The following is a 19,883-nucleotide window of genomic DNA, read 5'->3' on the forward strand; positions in this document are numbered from 1 at the left end:
GCCCATGAGCCACAACTACTGAGCCTGCACATCTGGAGCCTGTGCTCCGCAAAAAGAGAGGCCATGATAGTGAGAGGCCCACGCACCGCGATGAAGAGTGGCCCCCACTTGCCACAACTAGAGATAGCCCTCACACAGAAACGAAGACCCCACACAGAAAAAATTAATTAATTAATAAACTCCTACCCCCAACATCATCTTAAAAAAAAAAAAAAGAGGCTGGGAAGAGGCTACCATGGAGACCTGCTGAAAATGTGTCTTAGCAACCAAAGAAAGGAAGTGTTTCAAGAGAGTAGAACAACCAGTTGTGGTGTTAAGAGGTCAAGGAACACAGAAGTGACCAATAGATTTAGCAACATGGAGGTCACTGGGGACTGACTTTGAAGTGGGTTGAGACGTGAGGTAAAGAAGTAGTGGGACTAATGACTATAAATACCTCAAGAAGTGTTGCTGTGAAGAGGAACAAAGAAGTGCAGAGGCTAGGGAAGCAGTGGGGTAAAGGGAATATTTTGATTGTCTTGTTTTGGTTTTGGTTTTGGTTTTGTTTGTTTTTTAAAAGAGAGGATACTACAGTGGTGCCTTTTAGACTTTTATCAAGTAAACCACAATAAGAAATAAATACATTTAGGGAACCTAAATGTATTTAGTCCAGTGGTTTGGTCCTAAATTTAGTCCAGTGGTTAGGACTCCGTGCTTTCACTGCAAGGGCCCAGGTTTGATCCCTGGTCAGGGAACTAATATCCCACAAGCCATGCGGTGCGGCAAAAAAAAAAAAAAAAAAAAAAAAATTTACATTGTGACTTGTTACATATGTACTTAAAATCATGGAAACAAAAATTTCACAAAATGATACTCTTGTTATGCATGAAGCATTCTAATTTTTCATTTTAAAAAATATTGCTTATAACTCACTAAAATGTTTGCAAGACTAGATGTTACAAATTATTTGTAGATAATTGCCTTAGACTTCCAGAGATGAAGGGATCATTTCTGGTTGGATCAGTTTCTTTTCCATCTATCTTTATTGTCTTTTTTCCTTACCCAAGAAGCCACATTCACGAAGTACAAATTTAGAAATAGTGTGATATAAAAATATTAAATATATACACACTACTATATATAAAATAGATATACAACAAGGAGCTACTGTATAGTACAGGGAACTATATTCAATATTCTGTAATAACCTACAATGGAAAAGAATATGAAAAAGAATATATATATAACAAATCACTTTGATGTAAATCTGAAACTAACACAACATTGTAAATCAACTATACTTCAAATTAAAAAATTAAAATGTGAAGTAATATATATTGGCCCCAATTTTCAAAAAACTAGTAAAAAAAATCACATGATTTTAGACTTATGAATTGAAACTGTATATACTCTTGCTACTTGGCAGGATTAGTTGACTAAACAAATACCTGCCATATTTTGTCAACAATGTGAACTATGTTGTTTCAAGCTAGGAAACACCTCTGGTAGTGATTTTGCTTATTATTGTGTTGCTGTGTTATTTTTGTTATTATAATAATAGTAATTTTTTTAAATGTTGGCCTTCCAAACATTCATTAAATGGTGGTGCCATTGATGGGAAAATATGCTCCCAAATCAATAAGTTTCAAATACAAGTTAGATGTGATTAAACATTGTAAAGAACTTTAAATAATTACTTTGATTTTTTTCACTATGAACTTAGGAGCCAGAACTCTAGAACCTTTAGCAATAATAATGATAAATAAAAGCGATATTAAAGTAAAAATTTGCCACAAAAGTTATAGACTTATGAACTCTGAGAACACATACTCTGCTTTCCATTTATTCCCATGGAAAAATTAGTCTTGAACTATGCAGGTTTTAAATTATGTTAGCAGTGCATTCTTTACAAAATCACAGCACTCCTATTTCTCATGCGTATGTCGACTTCCCAGGGAAGTTTTCATGGTTGGCGTCATCTTCCTCCTCTATCTTCCCCATTCTCAATGGACTCATTTCCTCTCTGAATCGTCATGCTTTGAACTAATGTCTCCCACACACCAATACTAGTACCACCTATAAGGACTCAAACTCTTTTCTCACCCTCCAGACACCCTGTGTTCAGACTGATCAGGCTTACCTCTTATGTTCTACAGGATCATATCCCAAATCTAGTCTTTTCAGGTGTGAGAAACAAGCTTCTAGAACTATGGCTCTGTCATAAAATAAAAGAATCTTGGAGATGGGAGAAACCTTCAGAGTAGTGTGGATTAATTTATCCCAGTGGCTCAAAGAATGAACTGCTGTTCCATTTTTAAAATACTTTTCTTGAATGGCTTGGCACACTATGGTATGTTAACTAGAAAATGTTGTATTGTTATTTGACATGAAAATATATCTGAAATTATCTAAAAGTCAAAACAAAATAGAACCCTTTAAAAGTTTATATATATATATATATATAAAAACTGGGCAACATGTTAGGCTCTAGAGACATGGTAGGTAAAAAAATATAGCTTTCCTGGAGCTTAAATCCAGTGGGAGTTAGACATTCAGTAATCACATATATGGATTTTTAATAGTGCAAAACAGTGCTGTTAGTAACTGTTAATGTTCATTGTGATCTTTGTTCCTGCAAAGTTGCTGCAACTCATAAAACCATTAAAAGGCCTCCCTCAGCCTCGCTCTCTCAATATTTAACCAACCTGTCTTGCACATAGCTAATCTCCTTCCAGCTTGTATTTACACAGTTCATTATAAAATAAAGTGACAAGCGAAACCTCAAGGGAAGAATTTCTGTGACAGGTTGAAGCAAGTAAGAAATCCAGGTGGTTTTTCCAAATAGAAAAATGTTATTAAGTCCAAATACTTAACATTTTTTTTATTTTGGAAATTTCAAAACATACACATAAGAGATAGTGTGATGAATTCCCATCCACTCACGGTCCAGCTCCAAAATGGACGTATCTTATCAACATGTCCTATCTTGGTTCACCTACTCCTCACCTACTGTCTCCCCACCCCGGCCCACTTTGAAGCAAATCTCAGACTTCATTTAATCTATAAAACTTCAAAACTGGTTGTTAGACTTTAAGGTTAATAAGACCCAGGTTCAGTTTTTTTGGCCAGAAGACTTCACAGGTGGTATGTATTTCCAATTGCAAGTCAGCAGGAGAAACTGAAGGTCTGGTTGTTTTTCTATTAGCAATAATCACTCCTTGGATAAACCTCACTGGCGACGACACTGCAACTATGCAATACTGGTTGTTTTTCTTTGTATGATAGCAAGACTGGTCAGTGGTTTCAGCTGTTCTCAGCCTGATCCATCCATCTATTACAAAGTTCCCATCAGTTTTTGATCAAATGGTTTTAGCAGCTGGGTATTGATATTCACTGCCTAGAGCCATTATTTCATTAAAAATTGAAAAGTGGTGATACATCAATTCCAACATTCCTCCTGCATTTATGAGTTAGAGTTCTTCTATAAGGAAATATTGTTTCCTATTTGGTGACTGAAGGTGAAGTTTATGCCAGAAAGGCAGGCCAAATGCTTTATTCCTTCCCTTTACTTAAGAGTTTTCTTAATAATAAGCTGCTTTCCTAGCCTCCACAAAAGGTAACCAATGAGTTGGTTTTTTAAAATGTCATTATGAATTCATGAATATTAATATATTTGATGTGGTCCTTTTTTTCCTGATACTTAAATTATCCCATCTATAACCAAACGGGACCCCTTTGAGCTGGCATCTGTCTTCTTCTGACACAACACAGTAATCTTAGTTAGTTTCCTTGCTTCCTGGTATGACAGTTAGTTTCCTTGCTTCCTGGTATGACAAAATATCCCAAGGTATCATTTTCATTTCCTGCCAAACTTGGACTTAGCAGTTTCTCCAAGGAAACTTTTAGTGGGAAATGGTATACAGAGACTACAATTTTGGAAAGGGGTGTTCATGGCAACTGGGTTGGTTTCTAGACTTCCTCAGTGGATAGAGCTAGGAAAAAAGTTTTTTGATTTTTGTTTTTTGTTTTTAATATCTGAGTTTATACTGATTTCACTCAATTTAGGATTACAATGTTTTCATTTAGCTTTTTTATTTTATATTTATACCTCATTTTTCTCATGAAAATCTTAGTTTCTAACAAAATTACTTACTTGCTTTATCCTGTCATATATAATAGTTTCAGGATAAAAAGATAAATGTTATCATAACAATATGATTACATAACCAAACTAAGGTTTATCTGCCATCTTTTTCTCTCCTGAGGCTATATCTCATAAGATATATATGATCAAATTTTTGTTTTTGTTTTTTGTTTTTTGTTTTTTGCAGTACGCGGGCCTATCACTGTTGTGGCCTCTCCCGTTGCGGAGCACAGGCTCCGGACGCACAGGCTCAGCAGCCATGGCTCACGGGTCCAGCCTCGGGATCTTCCCGGACTGGGGCACGAACCCGTGTCCCCTGCATCGGCAGGCGGACTCTCAACCACTGCGCCACCAGGGAAGCCCAAATTTTTGTGTTTTAAAGTAATTTGACAATACTGCCCAAAGTGATCTATAGATTCACTGCAATCATTATCAAAATCCCAACAGCATTTTTGCAGAAATAGAAAAAAAAAACCAAAAATTTATATGAAATCTCAAGGGAACCTGAAAACCCAAAACAGCCTTGAAGAAGAACATAAAAGTTGGAGGCCTCATGCTTCCCAATTGCAAAACATATTACAAAGTTAATAAGCAAAATAGGGTAGGGCTTCCCTGGTGGCGCAGTGGTTGAGAGTCCACCTGCCGATGCAGGGGACACGGGTTCGTGCCCCGGTCCGGGAGGATCCCACATGGCGCAGAGCGGCTGGGCCCGTAAGCCATGACCACGGAGCCTGTGCGTCTGGAGCCTGTGCTCCACAACGGGAGAGGCCACGACAGTGAGAGGCCCGCGTACCGTTAAAAAAAAAAAAAAACTTAAAAATAGAATTACCCTATGATCCAGCAATCTCACTTCTGGGTATATGTCCAGAAGAACTAAAAGCAGGATCTCAAAGAGATATTTTCATACCCATGTTCATAGCAGCATTATCCGCAATAGCCAAGAGGTGGAAGCAACCCAAATGCCCATTGACAGATGAATGGTAAACCAAATGTCATATATTCACCTTAAAAAAGGGAGGAAATTCTGTCACATGCTACAACATGGATGAATCTTGAGGATATTATGCTAAGTGAAATAACCCAGTCACAAAAAGACAAATACTGTGTGATTCTACTTATATGAGGCATCTAAAGTAATCAAATTCATAGAAACAGACAGTAGAATGGTAGTTGCCATTGGCTGGGGGAAGAGGAAATGGGAAGTTGTTTAATGGGTAGAGAGTTTCAGTTTTGCAAGTTCTGGAGATTTGGTGCACAACAGTATGAATGTACTTAATACTACTGAACTTTACACTTAAAAATGGTTAAGATGGGGGCTTCCCTGGTGGTGCAGTGGTTGAGAATCTGCCTGCTAATGCAGGGGACACGGGTTCGAGCCCTGGTCTGGGAGGATCCCACATGCCACGGAGCAACTAGGCCCGTGAGCCACAACTACTGAGCTTGCGCGTCTGGAGCCTGTGCTCTGCAACAAGAGAGGCCGCAAGAGTGAGAGGTCCGCACGCTGCGATGAAGAGTGGCCCCCGCTTGCCACAACTAGAGAAAGCCCTCGCACAGAAATGAAGACCCAACACAGCAAAAGTAAATAAATAAATTAATAAACTCCTACCCCCATCTTAAAAAAAAAAAAAAAAAGGTTAAGATGGTAAATTTTATGTTATGTGTTAAACACAATTTAAAAAAAAAGTAATTTGAAATAATGTATCTCTGTGAGGAAGCCACCATCTCAATACACCATTAGACTCGTTGGTTTCACCTTGCTTTCAGTTCTTGGGCCTTGTTTTTCATTTATTTCATTTTGGTTTAATTTTGGTTTATAATTTTGTGAAATATATTACATGGTTTCAAAGCCAAATTTACAGACAAGATACATTCAAAGAAATCTAACTTCCACCCCCGTCCTCTCCATGCTGTTCCCTCCTTCTTTCTACAGGTAACATAGCTCGATGGTTACCTCTATCTCTATTCATATTCTCACCTTAGACAAGGGGTGGCACTCCATGAATAGTTTTGCATTTGGCTCTTTTACTTCACATATAGCTTGAAGATCTCTCTGCACTAGTATACTACAGAGACATTCCTCATTTCTCTTAATAGCTTCATATTACTCCATGGTGTCAACATACCATAGTTTACTTAACCTGTGGACATTTGGATTGTTTATCTATCATAAGTAATGCTTCAGCACATAACTTTGTGTACATGTCCTTGTATATTTGCCACACTGCCTCTGTGAGATTCCTAGAAGTAGCATTTTTATGTCAAAGGTTAAATGCTATGTAATTTTGCTAGATATGAGTCCAAGCACTTTTTGAGAATTCATTCAAATTCTCTGTCCCTACTCTACTATAGAAGAAGATCCAGACTATTCTGATGGGAAAGGGGTGTTGGAGGTGAGGCCTGAGAAGCTGTACTGAGAAACCTCTCACCTGAGATGAGAGAGGAACAAAAAAATCAAAGGAGTAAACAGGACCAGGAAACACATGGAAAGTCAAAGTCAAGAAGCCAGGAAGGAAATCTAGGGGATTTCAAATAGGGACCAGGAGGAGATATGGAAGCTTCAATCCAGGAACAGAAGTGTGGCAATAGTGAATGCACAAAGGTTGGGAGCAAATTAGGAAGTATTCAAGGTAATTACCCAGAACAGCAGCTGCTTTTCTACATTCTTTTCTTGGCTGGCTGGAGCATAATGCAAAGTCACAGAGTCATTGCATATGTTCATAAAATGCACAAGGGCAATTAGCTGAAGGAAGACATGGTAGCTGAAACCCAGTTTGTACTTTACTCACCAAACCGATAAAGTGCTCCATCTTCAGGTGCAAAGGAATAGTGGCAGGGTGTAGACCACCTTTTTCTAGTTTGTACAAAGGTGTCACATGATCCAGCCATGGCCTTGCTCAAGTTAGCTGGGCTTACGGGCCATGCAGAATGGGCAACAATCACTCAAAATCTCCTCCCACCTTAATAGTTATATTCATTTTTCTTCTATAATTTAGCTATAGTATTGCACTTTTAAAGTGCAAGGAACTTTAGGAAAGTGAGGGTAAATATTATAGTCTTTTGCATTTGAGCCATAAGTAGAGTTGTTTATTTTAATAAAATGGTTTGTTTTAATAAAAATGGTTTCCAGGGCTTCCCTGGTGGCGCAGTGGTTGGGAGTCCGCCTGCCGACGAAGGGGACACCGGTTCGTGCCCTGGTCTGGGAATATCCCACATGCCGTGGACCGGCTAGGCCCGTGAGCCATGGCCGCTGAGCCTGCACGTCCGGAGCCTGTGCTCCGCAACGGGAGAAGCCACAACAGGGAGAGGCCCACGTACCGCAAAAAAAAAAAAAAAAAAAAAAAATGGTTTCCAGGTTAAACAGCCAACTGGTTAAACCTTAGGGTTCTGTGAGGTGAGGCATGTTAGTACTTTTGTTTATTTGGAGATGGGAGAAGCAGGAAAAACAGCAAACCATGAGATACCTGGAGATGATATAGATCTTTATGTGTAAGATCTTGAGCTTTGGCGTTGAGAGAGACAAGGAACTTAATCCTAGCTCGACAATACACTAGTTCAGGTAAGTGGTCTTTAAACACTTCTGCTCAAATAACCTCTAAAGGAATTTTGAAAAACTATGCAACCTTCCCTTTAACATTGTTCTGGAAGTCCTTGCTTACGCAATGAGGAAAGAAAGGGAAATAAAAGGTATACAGGTTTGGAAGGGAGACATAAAACTGTCTTTGTTCACAGATGACATGATCATCTATGTGGAAAATCTGAAAGAACTGGCAAAAAAATTTCCTGGAACTAATAAGTGATTATTTCAAGGCTGCAGATACAAGGTTAATGTACAAAAGTTATTGCTTTCTAATATACCAACAATGAACACGTGGAACTTGAAATTAAAACCACAATATCATTTATATTAGCACTCCCAAAAATGAAATACTTAGGTATAAATCTAACAAGATATATATATGAGGAAAACTACAAATCTCTGGTGAACGAAATCAAAGAACTAAATAAATGGAGAGATATTCCATGTTTATGGAAAGGAAGACAATATTATCAAGATGTCAGTTTTTCCCTACTTGATCTATAGATTCAATGCAATCCCAATCAAAATTCCAGCAAGCTATTTTATGGATATTGACCAACTGATTCTAAAGTTTATATGGAGAGATAAAAGACCCAGAATAGCCAACACAATATTGAAGGAGAGAACAAAATTGAAGGACTGACACTACCCAAATTCAAGACTTCAAGCTACAGTTATCAAGAATACCATGGTATTGGTGAAAGAATAGACAAATAGATCAATGGAACAGAATAGAGAGCCCAGAAATAGAGCCATATAAATATAGTCAACTGGTCTTTGACAAAGGAGCAAAGGAAATAAAGTGGAGTAAAGATAGTGTTTTCAGCAAATGGTGCTGGAACAACTGGACATCCACATGTAAAAAAATGAATCTAAATACAAACCTTATGCCCTTCACAAAAAATAGCTCAAAATGGATCTTAGACCTAAATGTTAAGTGCAAAACTTTTATAAAATTCCTAGAATATTGGAGAAAACCTAGATGACCTTGGGTATGGTGATGCCTTTTTAGATACAACACCAAAGACACGATTCATGAAATAAGTAATTGATAATCTGGACTTCAATAAAATTAAAGACTTCTTCTTGCAAAAGACAATGTCAAGAGAATGAGAGGATAAGCCCTAGACTGGTAGAAAATGTTGGCAAAGGATACCTCTGATAAAAGACTGTTATCCAAAATATTAATATATAAAGAAGTCTTAAAGCTTAACAACAAAAAACTACCCAATTTAACAATGGGTCAAAGACCTCAATAGACCCCAAAATATACAAGGAACTATTAAAACTCAACAATAAGAAAATGAACAACATGGTTTTGAAATAGGCAAAAGACTTGAGCAGATACCTCACAGAAGAGGACATGCAGATGGCAAATAAGCATACGAAAAGATGCACTACATCATGCGTCATCAGGACAATGCAAATTAAAACAACAATGAAATAACACTACATACCTATTAGAATGGCCAAAATCTGGAACACTAACAACACCAAATGCTGTTGAGGGTGTGGAGCAACAGGAACTCTCATATATTGCTGGTGGGAATGCAAAATGGTAGAGCCTCTTTGGAAGACAGCTGGGCAGTTTCTTACAAAACTAAACATACTCTTACCATATGATCCAGCAATTGCACTTCCTGGTATTTGCTCAAAGAAGCTGAAAACTTATGTCTATACAAAAAGCTGCACATAAATGTTTATACAGCAGTATAATATAACTGTACTTATAACTGCCAAAGCTTGGAAGCAAACAAGATGTCCCTCAGTAGGTGAGTGGTTAAATAAACTGTGTTACAAGCAGATAATCAGTGCTAAAAAGAAATGAGCTACCAGGGAATTCCCTGGCAATCCAGTGGTTAGGACTCTGCGCTTTCACTGTGGAAGGCGAGGGTTCGATCCCTCGTTGGGGACTAAGATCCTGCAAGCCGCGTGGCATGGCCAAAACCACCCTGCCAAAACAGAAATGAGCTACCAAGCCATGTTCCCACTGACCTCTCCCTCACCTTCCTCCTTTAGACCTAAAGATGCCTACATCTGTTATCTCCTCACTGGTTTCCTTTAACTCTTGTAATTAGTTCCTTTATTAAATTTCCCTGATGGAACTTACCATTTGTTTCTCCAAAAAGACACCGACTAAAACAACTAGAAATTCTAAATTCTAGCTATCAAAGATAACCTTTAGCTTCCTAACACGACAGTTGCCTGTCTTCTTGTCTGTCTTCATTCCTGGACTTGTTGGCCCCTTGAGGCTGGGGACTGCCAAGAGCTGTCATTACGTTCTCAGAAGTGAGCTGAGGACCTGACCACAGTAAACGCTCAGTAAATGTTTGTTGACTGAACTAATGTGATTTCTTCTATTAGTGTCTTTTTTATTTTTTTGGCCACGCCACACACGGGGTTCTTAGTTCCCCCACCAGGGATCGAACCCGCGCCCCCTGCAGTGGAAGCTCGGAGTCTTAACCACTGGACCACCAGGGAAGTCCTCTATTAGTGTTTTTTTAACATTAAAACTAGAAACAGAAATCATCTAAAAGAGGTAAAATCTGTCCGAATTGGTCACTCCAGAAAAACCCTCTTTTAGATCTGGCTTGTTTCAGAGACATACATGTAGAGGAAGAACCAATTTTTGCCATTTATTTCTCGTTTACCTGGCCTGGTTGGTTCTCCCATGTTGTTATTTACTGAGTCCACAGCAAACGTATGATGATATTCTGTAACTCGGCCCAATCCAACAGCTACTGCCCTGATCACTTTGGCCTTTTCGGTGTTTTGGCCTGTGCTGTCCCGGGAGAGGGCGGCAGGGCAAAGAGGTTAGATGGATGGTGGTATTTGGAGCAGGGTCCCTAGCTCCACAGACTGTCTGAGGAGCAGGATCTTCAGCTCCCCAGAGGACAGCAGGGGTCCAGAGAGCTCTCATCGTAGCTGTCACCAAGGAGACAGAAGGCGCATTGTTTGGTTGGACTCACTGAGCAGTCTTCACGGGCTTCAAGACCAGCCTCTTCCTCACTTAGCCCTCCACTTTCACCCCACTCCCCTCAGCCACAGAGGCCTGGCCCTGAGCTGGGAGCTGCTGTTTCTGCCTTACTCTCCCCTGTGGGAGCAGCTTTGGTTATTTTTTTTTAACGTTTTTATTGGAGTATAATTGCTTTACAATGGTGTGTTAGTTTCTGCTTTATAACAAAGTGAATCAGCTATACATATACATATGCTCCCATATCTCTTCCCTCTTGCATCTCCCTCCCTTGCTTTGGTTATTTTTTATGTTTTTTTGTGTTTTTTTTCCCAATTGGGATACAAATCACATAACATAAAATTCACCCCGTTAAGCATTTTAAGATGTACAATTCAGGTGCTTTTTAGTATATTCACAACGTTGTGCAAGATTCACTACCATCTAATTCTGGAACATCTTTGCTTTGATCTTTGAAGCCCAGAAAATTAACGAAAGGGGTTGAACCTCATTAAAATAAAAGCTCCCCATGTCCAAGAAGCATTAATAGTTTGGTATGTAAAACCCCTCATTTTGTATTTATATTTATAAGCATTTTTCCTCCTCAAGGACCATGATATTGTAAAAAAAAAAAAAAGTTTTTGCTTTAGTTAGAGTCTCTATTAATTCATTAGTTCCATTTCATTTTTTCAGCATATTTCCAATTGCTTCTAGATCAGAGGGTGCTGATGATAGAGTGAACAGCAAACAAGACCCCTGTCCTCTGGGGTTTGCAGTCGGGCAGGGGTGAGACCGGTAATCAAGTTATTACTATTGGGATGAGTGCTACGGGGTGAATAATAGGAAGGCAACCAAGTCTGGAAGTCAGGTGCCCTTTCCCTGAGAAAGTGGTGTTGACGGTGAGACCTGGGGGCTGAGGAGGCTGAGCTAGGGAAGGCTGGTGTGTCCAGGTGTGAGTGTGGCCAGGGTGTGGACAGGGCAGATGAGGCAGCTCGCGGTGAAGTCTTGGGTGGGAAGGGAACGATGGCCAAGGGGACCTCGCAGTTCAGTGTGGCTGAAGCATCAGGAGCTGTGGGCGAGTGGAGCACGATGACATGCCACACAGGCCAGTCACAGGGCCTTGGAGACCACGCTGCCAATTTGGGACTTGATCTTCAGTGGGAACCCATCGAAGGCATTAATGTGGGGATGGCAGGATCCGTCCACCATATGGAGGCCACTTGGGAGACCGTCATCGGGTGAGAAAGGGTGGCTGCTTGGGTGAGGACAGTCATGAGGATGGAGGGGAGGGAAGAGATTTAAGAGATATTTCGGAGGTGGAAGAGAGAGGGATGGACAGCGGGATTTGATGATGACTTAGAAACAAGGTGGATGGTACGATAGGGAACTTGGTGAAGAACAAGTCTGGACAGAAGAGTCATGGGTTCCCTTTAGGACGGGTTGGGTTTGAGGTGCCTGGGAAACATCCGCGTGCGTGGAGATGTCAAGCCGGTAGTTGTGGGTGTCTGGCAGCTCAGAGGACAAGCCTGGACCAGAGAGACAAAGTTAGGAGAGGCGGAAAGTAACCATGAAACCGCCCTTCAAATATACATATCACAGCATCTGAAGCACTTCGTCAGACTGCTTATTTACTTGTCTTTCTTTCTATGTCAGTGATTCTCACTTTGTTCTGCCTGTTCCTGGACGGGCGTGGCATTTTCTCCAGGAACATCTCTCTTCGTGTACGATGACTCTCCCTCGTCTAAGGTGCCTGGAGGGTAGGAAGGTGTTGTTTATCTTTGCATCCCCGGGAGGCATTTTAGAAAGTCACTAGGTTTCTGACTGATGACTGACCAAGAGAACACATGAATCAACGATCGTGTTAGAATCTGCATAAAAGCACCAATTAGAGATACGGGTGACATCAATTTAATTTTGTAGCACCCCTTATTACAGCTTAAAATAATTTCTATTTATAAAGAAAACATAAAATCATGCAGGACATCAAAATGAAGGCAGCTTAAAAAGTACAGCATGAAGATATAGAAAGGATCACAAAAATTCAGTCGTTTAAAAGCATAGCTGAAGAAGTGTCCCCCATGGAGCTTCCAAGGGTGTGCCTCAAAGGAAAATGGTCACTGGCAGTCACATCAAACAGAAGAGCACGGCTCAGCTCAGGAAGCCATGAGAAGCTACCCTCTACATTTCCAAAAGGGTTGATAAACTCAATCATTTCGTTTCGAGTTGCACCGTTGACTGCTTTGATCTCTTCGATTCAGCTGTGGAGTGATTTCCAGGAGGCGTCCTCAGCCAAACATGGCCACGGGGAGAGAGAGAACAGCCTCTCCTCCTCTGCTGTGGGTCTTCCTCTGGGTGATCTGGACCCCCAGGTGTGGCCCCCCACTCACCCGGCACTTGGATCAGCGTCATGGCCGTGACCCTCTAAACTTGAGGGAAGCAAGACATACCCTCTCATCCATTATACCCAAGTGCACACGGTTCAGTAGGCGGAGTCGGAATTCCCAGGTCAGAAATCATAGAACAAAGAGGGAAACTGTTTCTCAGTCAGTTCCTTGGGTGCACGGAGTTCCGTATGTTTCAGTTACAAGGGCAGAAAACAGTTTCAACGTTCTTAAGGCCAAAGTGTCATTAAATATGAAAGACAATCCAACAAATTGCTTCTGCGTGTCTAAGTGAAAAAAGGAAGCCGATGTTAGCCCGTAGCTGGGAGAGAGAAGGCCACAGGCATATAGAAGAAATCTGATTCAAGGAGTGAGGAAATGGCCCTAAAACAAGCAACACAGAGAGCAGAAACATGGACCTGGAGGAGAGGAAAATTCTAGAACAGAGAGGGCAGATGTGGAAAAATGTTATAAGGAGGATAGTCATGGCTCAAAACTAAATCAAACATATTCATTCATCTGAAAAAGGGAAAGAAAATTTGCTAGACCATAGTTATTAGGACTGTATTTAAAATAATGTGTTTTTCTATCATATATCATAGAGCAAGAGGAAAGTCTAGTGCTCCTGGTTGAAGTCTGCTGTAACTAAGGGAGATCAATCCCTTTGTCTTTTTGCATAGAAACCACTGTTCTCATGATGTTAAAGACAGAGCGTCATTAAATTGAAAGCCAAAGAGACTAACTATCCACAGACAGCTAACCTTAAATTTCCACAGAAGAAAAGTCCTTCTGAGTGTTTAGGAAGAATCCCCAGAGTGAGGAACTGTTATTAGAGTTACCTGTTACACGTTTCATCTGAATGACGGGTGATGTCATGATTGGGACCTTCAGGGGAATGGAACCCTCATCTCAGTCATGCAGGCCCCATTCCACTTCTAATATTTGTCAATTTGTAAAGTAACTGCACTCTTCCTAGCTTTTAGTGGGGCTACTTCTAAGGGTTCTAACATAAAACCAATAATCAATGGAAGGTTGGTTCTAGGCTGGTCTTAAGCCTGAAAGGATGTGAATAGATTTTATCCTCCAGCAGAGGGCAGTACCACATTAAAACTACTATTCAGAAAAAAACAGAGGTGCAGCATCTTTTTGTCTATTACCATGCATTTCCTATATATATATTTTTTTTCTTTTTTGCCTCGCCAGGTGGCTTACAGGATCTTAGTTCCCCGACCAGGGATTGAACCCGGGACCCCCAAAGTGGAAGCACAGAGTCCTGACAACTGGACCACCAGGGAATTCCTCTATATTATTGAGTACTTTTTATTTAGTGTCACAAAAATGGAAGACACGTTCATACAAGTTATCTGAAATATTGATGGGCAATCCTGGCATATAATTGAAGCCCTAACAATTTTAAATCTTATAATTTTAAATAACCCTGTGCTTTATTTTTGTCTACCTTCCACTTGAGTCTTCCTCTGTGTGTATATGTCCTGGGGGTGTGTGGTGTCTAAAACAGCTTTGCTTTCCATTCCCTTGCAAGTAGAAATTTTCTATTGCAACCAAATAAAATGCTTATTACACAGAGCCTCATCACATAACATCATAACATTGCAGATGGGAGTTTTGTTTAAAAGAGTGTATCTCGGAACTTAGCTAAAGAGATTTCATCCTTCTAATAGCAAAAGGACCTCATCAGAAGCAGTTTAGTTCATAATGTGGTCAATTTAACATGGATCCCTACAGACAGTATAATAAGCAAAGCTCTTAAGTATTTTTTTAATATAAATTTATTTATTTTATTTATTTGCTTTTGGCCGCATTGGGTCTTCATTGCTGTGCGCGGCCTTTCTAGTTGTGGCGAGCGGGGGCTACTCTTCGTTGCGGTGCGCAGGCTTCTCATTGCAGTAGCTCCTCTTGTGGAGCACGGGCTCTAGGTGTGCGGGCTTCAGTAGTTGTGGCATGTGGGCTCAGTAGTTGTGGCTCGCAGGCTCTAGAGCGCAGGCTCAGTAGTTATGACGCACGGACTTAGTTGCTCTGCAGCATGTGGGATCTTCCCGGACCAGGGCTCAAACCCGTGTCCCTTGCATCGGCAGGTGGATTCTTAACCACTGTGCCACCAGGGAAGCCCAAAGCTCTTAAGTATTAATGAACTTAAATAATTTCCTTTCTTTCCACTTTTACCTTTGTAAAGTATTGGGTTGGCCAAAAGGTTCGTTCAGTTTTTTCCGTAAGATGGCTCTAGTAGCACTAAGCTGTCTTTAACTTCATTCGAAACAATTTTGTTAGATTGTATGCGACAGCTGTCATATCACCATGCATTTAAAAAAGACTTATCAAAATTGGTGAATTTCTGTGTAGCCATTTTAATATTGAAGATGGAAGGAAAAAAGCAACATTTTCAGCATATTATGCTTTACTATTTCAAGACAAGTAAAAATGCATGAAAATGCACAAAAAGATTTGTGCAGTGTAGGGAAAAGGAGCTATGACTGATCGAATATGTCAAAAGTGGTTTGAGAAGTTTCGTGCTGGAGATTTCTCGCTGGATGATGCTCCACAGTCAGGTAGACCAATTGAAGTTGATAGAGATCAAATCAAGACATTAATTGAGAACAATCAACGTTACACCATGCGGGAGATAGTCGACATACTCAAAATATCCAAATCAAGCACTGAAAATCATTTGCACCAGCTCGGTTATGTTAATCACTTTAATGTTTGGGTTCCACATAAGTGAAAAAAACCTTCTTGACTGTATTTCCGCATGAGATTCTCTACTTGAAGTAATGAGAACATTCCGCTTTTAAAACAAATTGTGACGGGCGATCAAAAGTGGATACTGTACAACAATGTGGAATGGAAGAGATCATGGGACAAGCGAAATGGACCACCACCAACCACATCAAAGGCCGGTCTTCATCCAAAGAAGGTGATGTTGTGTATATGGTGGGATTGGAAGGGAGTCCTCTATTATGAGCTCCTTTCGGAAAGCCAAACCATTAATTCCAACAAGTACTGCTCCCAATTAGACCAAATGAAAGCAGCACTCGACGAAAAGCGTCCAGAATTAGTCAACAAAAAATGCATACTCTTCCATCAGGATAATGCAAAACCACATGTTTCTTTGATGACCAGACAAAAACTGTTACAGCTTGGCTGGGAATTTCTGATTCATCCACTGTATTCATCCACTGTATCCACAGACATTGCACATTCAGATTTCCATTTATTTAGGTCTTTTTTTTTTCAATTCATATAGTTATTTATTTATTTTTGGCTGCATTGGGTCTTCATTGCTGCGTGTGGGCTTTCTTTAGTTGCAGTGAGCGGGGGCTACTCTTTGTTGTGGTGTGTGGGCTTCTCATCGCGGTGGCTTCTCTTGCTGTGGAGCACGGGCCCTAGGGCATGTGAGCTTCAGTAGTTGCGGCATGTGGGCTCAGTAGTTGTGGCTTGCGGGCTCTAGAGTGCAGGCTCAGTAGTTGTGGCGCACAGGCTTAGTTGCTCCACGGCATGTGGGATCTTCCCAGACCAAGGATCGAACCCATGTCCCCTGCATTGGCAGGCGGATTCTTAACCACTGCGCCACCAGGGAAGTCCCATTTATTTAGGTCTTTACAAAATTATCTTAATGGAAAAAACTTCAATCCCCTGGAAGACTGTAAAGGCACCTGGAACAGTTCTTTGCTCAAAAAGATAAAAAGTTTTGGGAAGATGGAATTATGAAGTTGCCTGAAAAATGGCAGAAGGTAGTGAAACAAAAGGGTGAATATGTTGTTCAATAAAGTTTTTGGTGAAAATGAAAAATGTGTCCTTTATTTTTCCTTAAAAACCAAAGGCATTTTTTGGCCAACCCAATATCAGCATATTTATGCTTTTACAGTATTTATTTGCTAAAAATTAACTTTAAACAAAGTTATTTTGGGTTATTTCACAATTGAATTATAGTTCTACTTTAGTTGAGATTTACTTTTGATATTTCTGTATGTAACACAAATAAAAGTCATCCTCCATTTGGTCAAGGTCTAGAACCCGAATGAACTTTAATTAAAAACAATGTTTGGTTAAATCTCTTTCTGCTAATATCATACTCTTAATAATTAAAACTTTTTATAAGGTAAATGCCAACAGATACAGATGTCAATATGAGCAAATAATGGTAGAGTGAAATTAAAACAACACATTTTTATCAAATCCCATATTAAAACAAAATCCCTTCTACCCTGGCACGTCCCCTATGCAATTATAATAGAAATTTAAGCTTTCATAGCCAGTGATGGAAATTATTAGCCATCAGGGCTTTCAAACTAATGCCGCCAAATGGAGAGATGAGTGGGTGGTGCTCTGTGGTCTCACAGTTTTCCTGTAATTCCTGAATATAAAGGACAGGACTTCCCTGGTGGCGCAGTGGTTAAGAATCCGCCTGCCAGTGCAGGGGACATGGGTTCAATCCTTGGTCTGGGAAGATCCCACATGCCGCGGAGCAACTAAGCCCGTGTGCCACAACTACTGAGCCCACACGCTGCAAATACTGAAGCCCACATGCCCTAGGGCCTGTGCTCCACAGCAAGAGAAGCCACCGCAATGAGAAGCCCGCGCACCGCAACGAAGACCCAATGCAGCCAAAAAAAAAAAAAAAAAAAGATAAGGAGTGTGCTTAGCTCTGCCCATAGCTAATCCACCTGAATTTTGTGTCTTAACGTTTTTGATCCAACTCAAAGATAAGTTCAGCTGACACTTATGAACAAGAGCCATGTTCAAGAAATCTGTGAGGATAAATTCTGCCTAAAGTCAGTTTTGAGATTGAAATCTGAAGTTTGGAATTTTGAAAACATGTCCCACAGAAGCAGTGCCAGTAGGGACCAGTGTCCCCAAGTCAGCCCACAAAAAGCTGTTAATTCAGGAATTTGTGAAGCGTAGAACTGTCCATTCTATAGAGCCTGATCACCAACAGTGTTTCCGTGAGAAGATTTTCATCATTTTCTGGATTTCAAGTCGGGGATGTTAGGAACTGGTTCTTGGTTTTTATTTGCAGCTGTGGCCCTACTGGAGGGAGTCAGAAGCCCATCTCCTTCAGTTGCCGTTCTGACCACCGAGAGTGGCCCTTCCAGCGCCTCCTCCCAGGTTGCCCTTCATTACTGCAGGTGGAGGGAGACCGTGGAGATAAGGGAAGCTTTCGGATGATGCTCAAGCTGGGGGTGGAGGTGCCATCTGGAGGTCAAGGCCTGGAGGGCGAGGAGGAAGGCGCAGGCTGGGGAAAGGAGCAGAAAGGGGGTTTCCCTCCCATTCTCTGCCCTCTCCCCTCCCCCACTGCCTCTAAGGTGGTCACAGACCCCGCAGGCTGGGGTTGAGCTGAGGTGACAAGTCTGTCCGGGCGGAGAGGACTGTGAAGGGAGGAGTGCAGGGAGTCCCCAGCTGCAAGGGGAGGGAAGGGACTTTCTGGTGGCTCCTGGCCAGGTAGCAGTGAGCAGGACGTCTGTCAGGCTAGGACCCGCTCCTTCTATCCCAAGATGGTGTCAGGATGCAAGGAGGGTCTGGTACCACAAAACACTAAAATAATCACAATCTTTCAGTTCCATTTCCCTAAAATGTCCATAATAAATGCCAAAGGCTCATCTATACTTTCCCACAGTACATTCTGGGCTAACACATGAGAACATGTCACATGTAGCCTAATGAGAACACGGTACATAAAATCAGACTCCTAGAAGATAAGAGCGCCCTTACAAGCTCTGTACGGTGCCTGGAACACGGCTGACAATCAGTACGTAGCAACCACTCACTGGACGTCAAGTTGCAAAAGACTCCATTATTTAAAATCTCTACATTTTATTCCTGGCTGTTACTTTGAGTACATCTTCTGATAAACCTGACATTTATCTGCTAAATCTGACAAGACGAGCTAGGTGTGACTAGCACTGACTGAATCAGAAGTGATGAGTAAGTCTCTATAGTAATTTTGCAAGTTTAGCGTTTACATTTGACGGTGAGGCTGACTATATACCAGCAACCTCATAAAAACTGCTGTAACTGCTAGTGGGGAAAAAATGTCAGTGGTTTAGGAAACAACTTTCTTTTGAGTTAATCCTAATCTCCCTTGTACTCCAATCAATGTCATTCATCATTTTTGCATATTTTAGTCAGGGATTTAAACAGAATCCTCCCAAATTGGACAAAGTGCCTTAATTTTCTAAACCTAGAGCCAAAACCAAACAGCACTTCTATGAAATCGTCAAGTAAACCAAGGCTTCTCTCTCCCTCCCCCCGCCCACCCCCGAAACCTAGAAAATTCTCTGTAATGATAAATGCTCCCATCCACACCACCTTCCACAGTAAACCATCAAACGAGAACAGGGGATAGTCTTTGGACCCAATTTTTCACTTGGTTTAAAATCCTTTGAAATTTAGGTTTTAATGCATAGCTTCCTTCCCAGTATCACCAGTAAAGATTTCTCTTTCTTCGCTAAAGTGCTGTGTAGTATTACTGGGCCCTGTTTTAAGGCGGGGTAGTAGGTGCTAGACGGGGTTGCATTTCACCCGCAGGCCAGGTAGTTTTTATTTCCTAACTGAGCTTTCTCTCGGGGGTGAAACACTCAGCCTGATATACAAGACATAAAAGTAAATATTAAATTAATTTTTAAAAAGCCAAGGGTACCGAAAGGGCCTATTCTTTGTCAACACCTTTCCCATGGTCCTTATTACCCTGCTAACTCCTGACTCTGTCCTCCCAATCACCATCGGTTTTTGCATTTCTTTCAAAAACACTCAAGCAAAGTCCTCTTTGATACTGCACAGATTATACAAGTATTTGAATAAGAAAGATGGCATGTGTCCTGAAGAGCATCACCA

The sequence above is a fragment of the Hyperoodon ampullatus genome (assembly GCF_949752795.1).
Source record: "Hyperoodon ampullatus genome assembly, chromosome: 1".
In the NCBI taxonomy this organism is placed as follows: Eukaryota; Metazoa; Chordata; class Mammalia; order Artiodactyla; family Ziphiidae; genus Hyperoodon; species Hyperoodon ampullatus.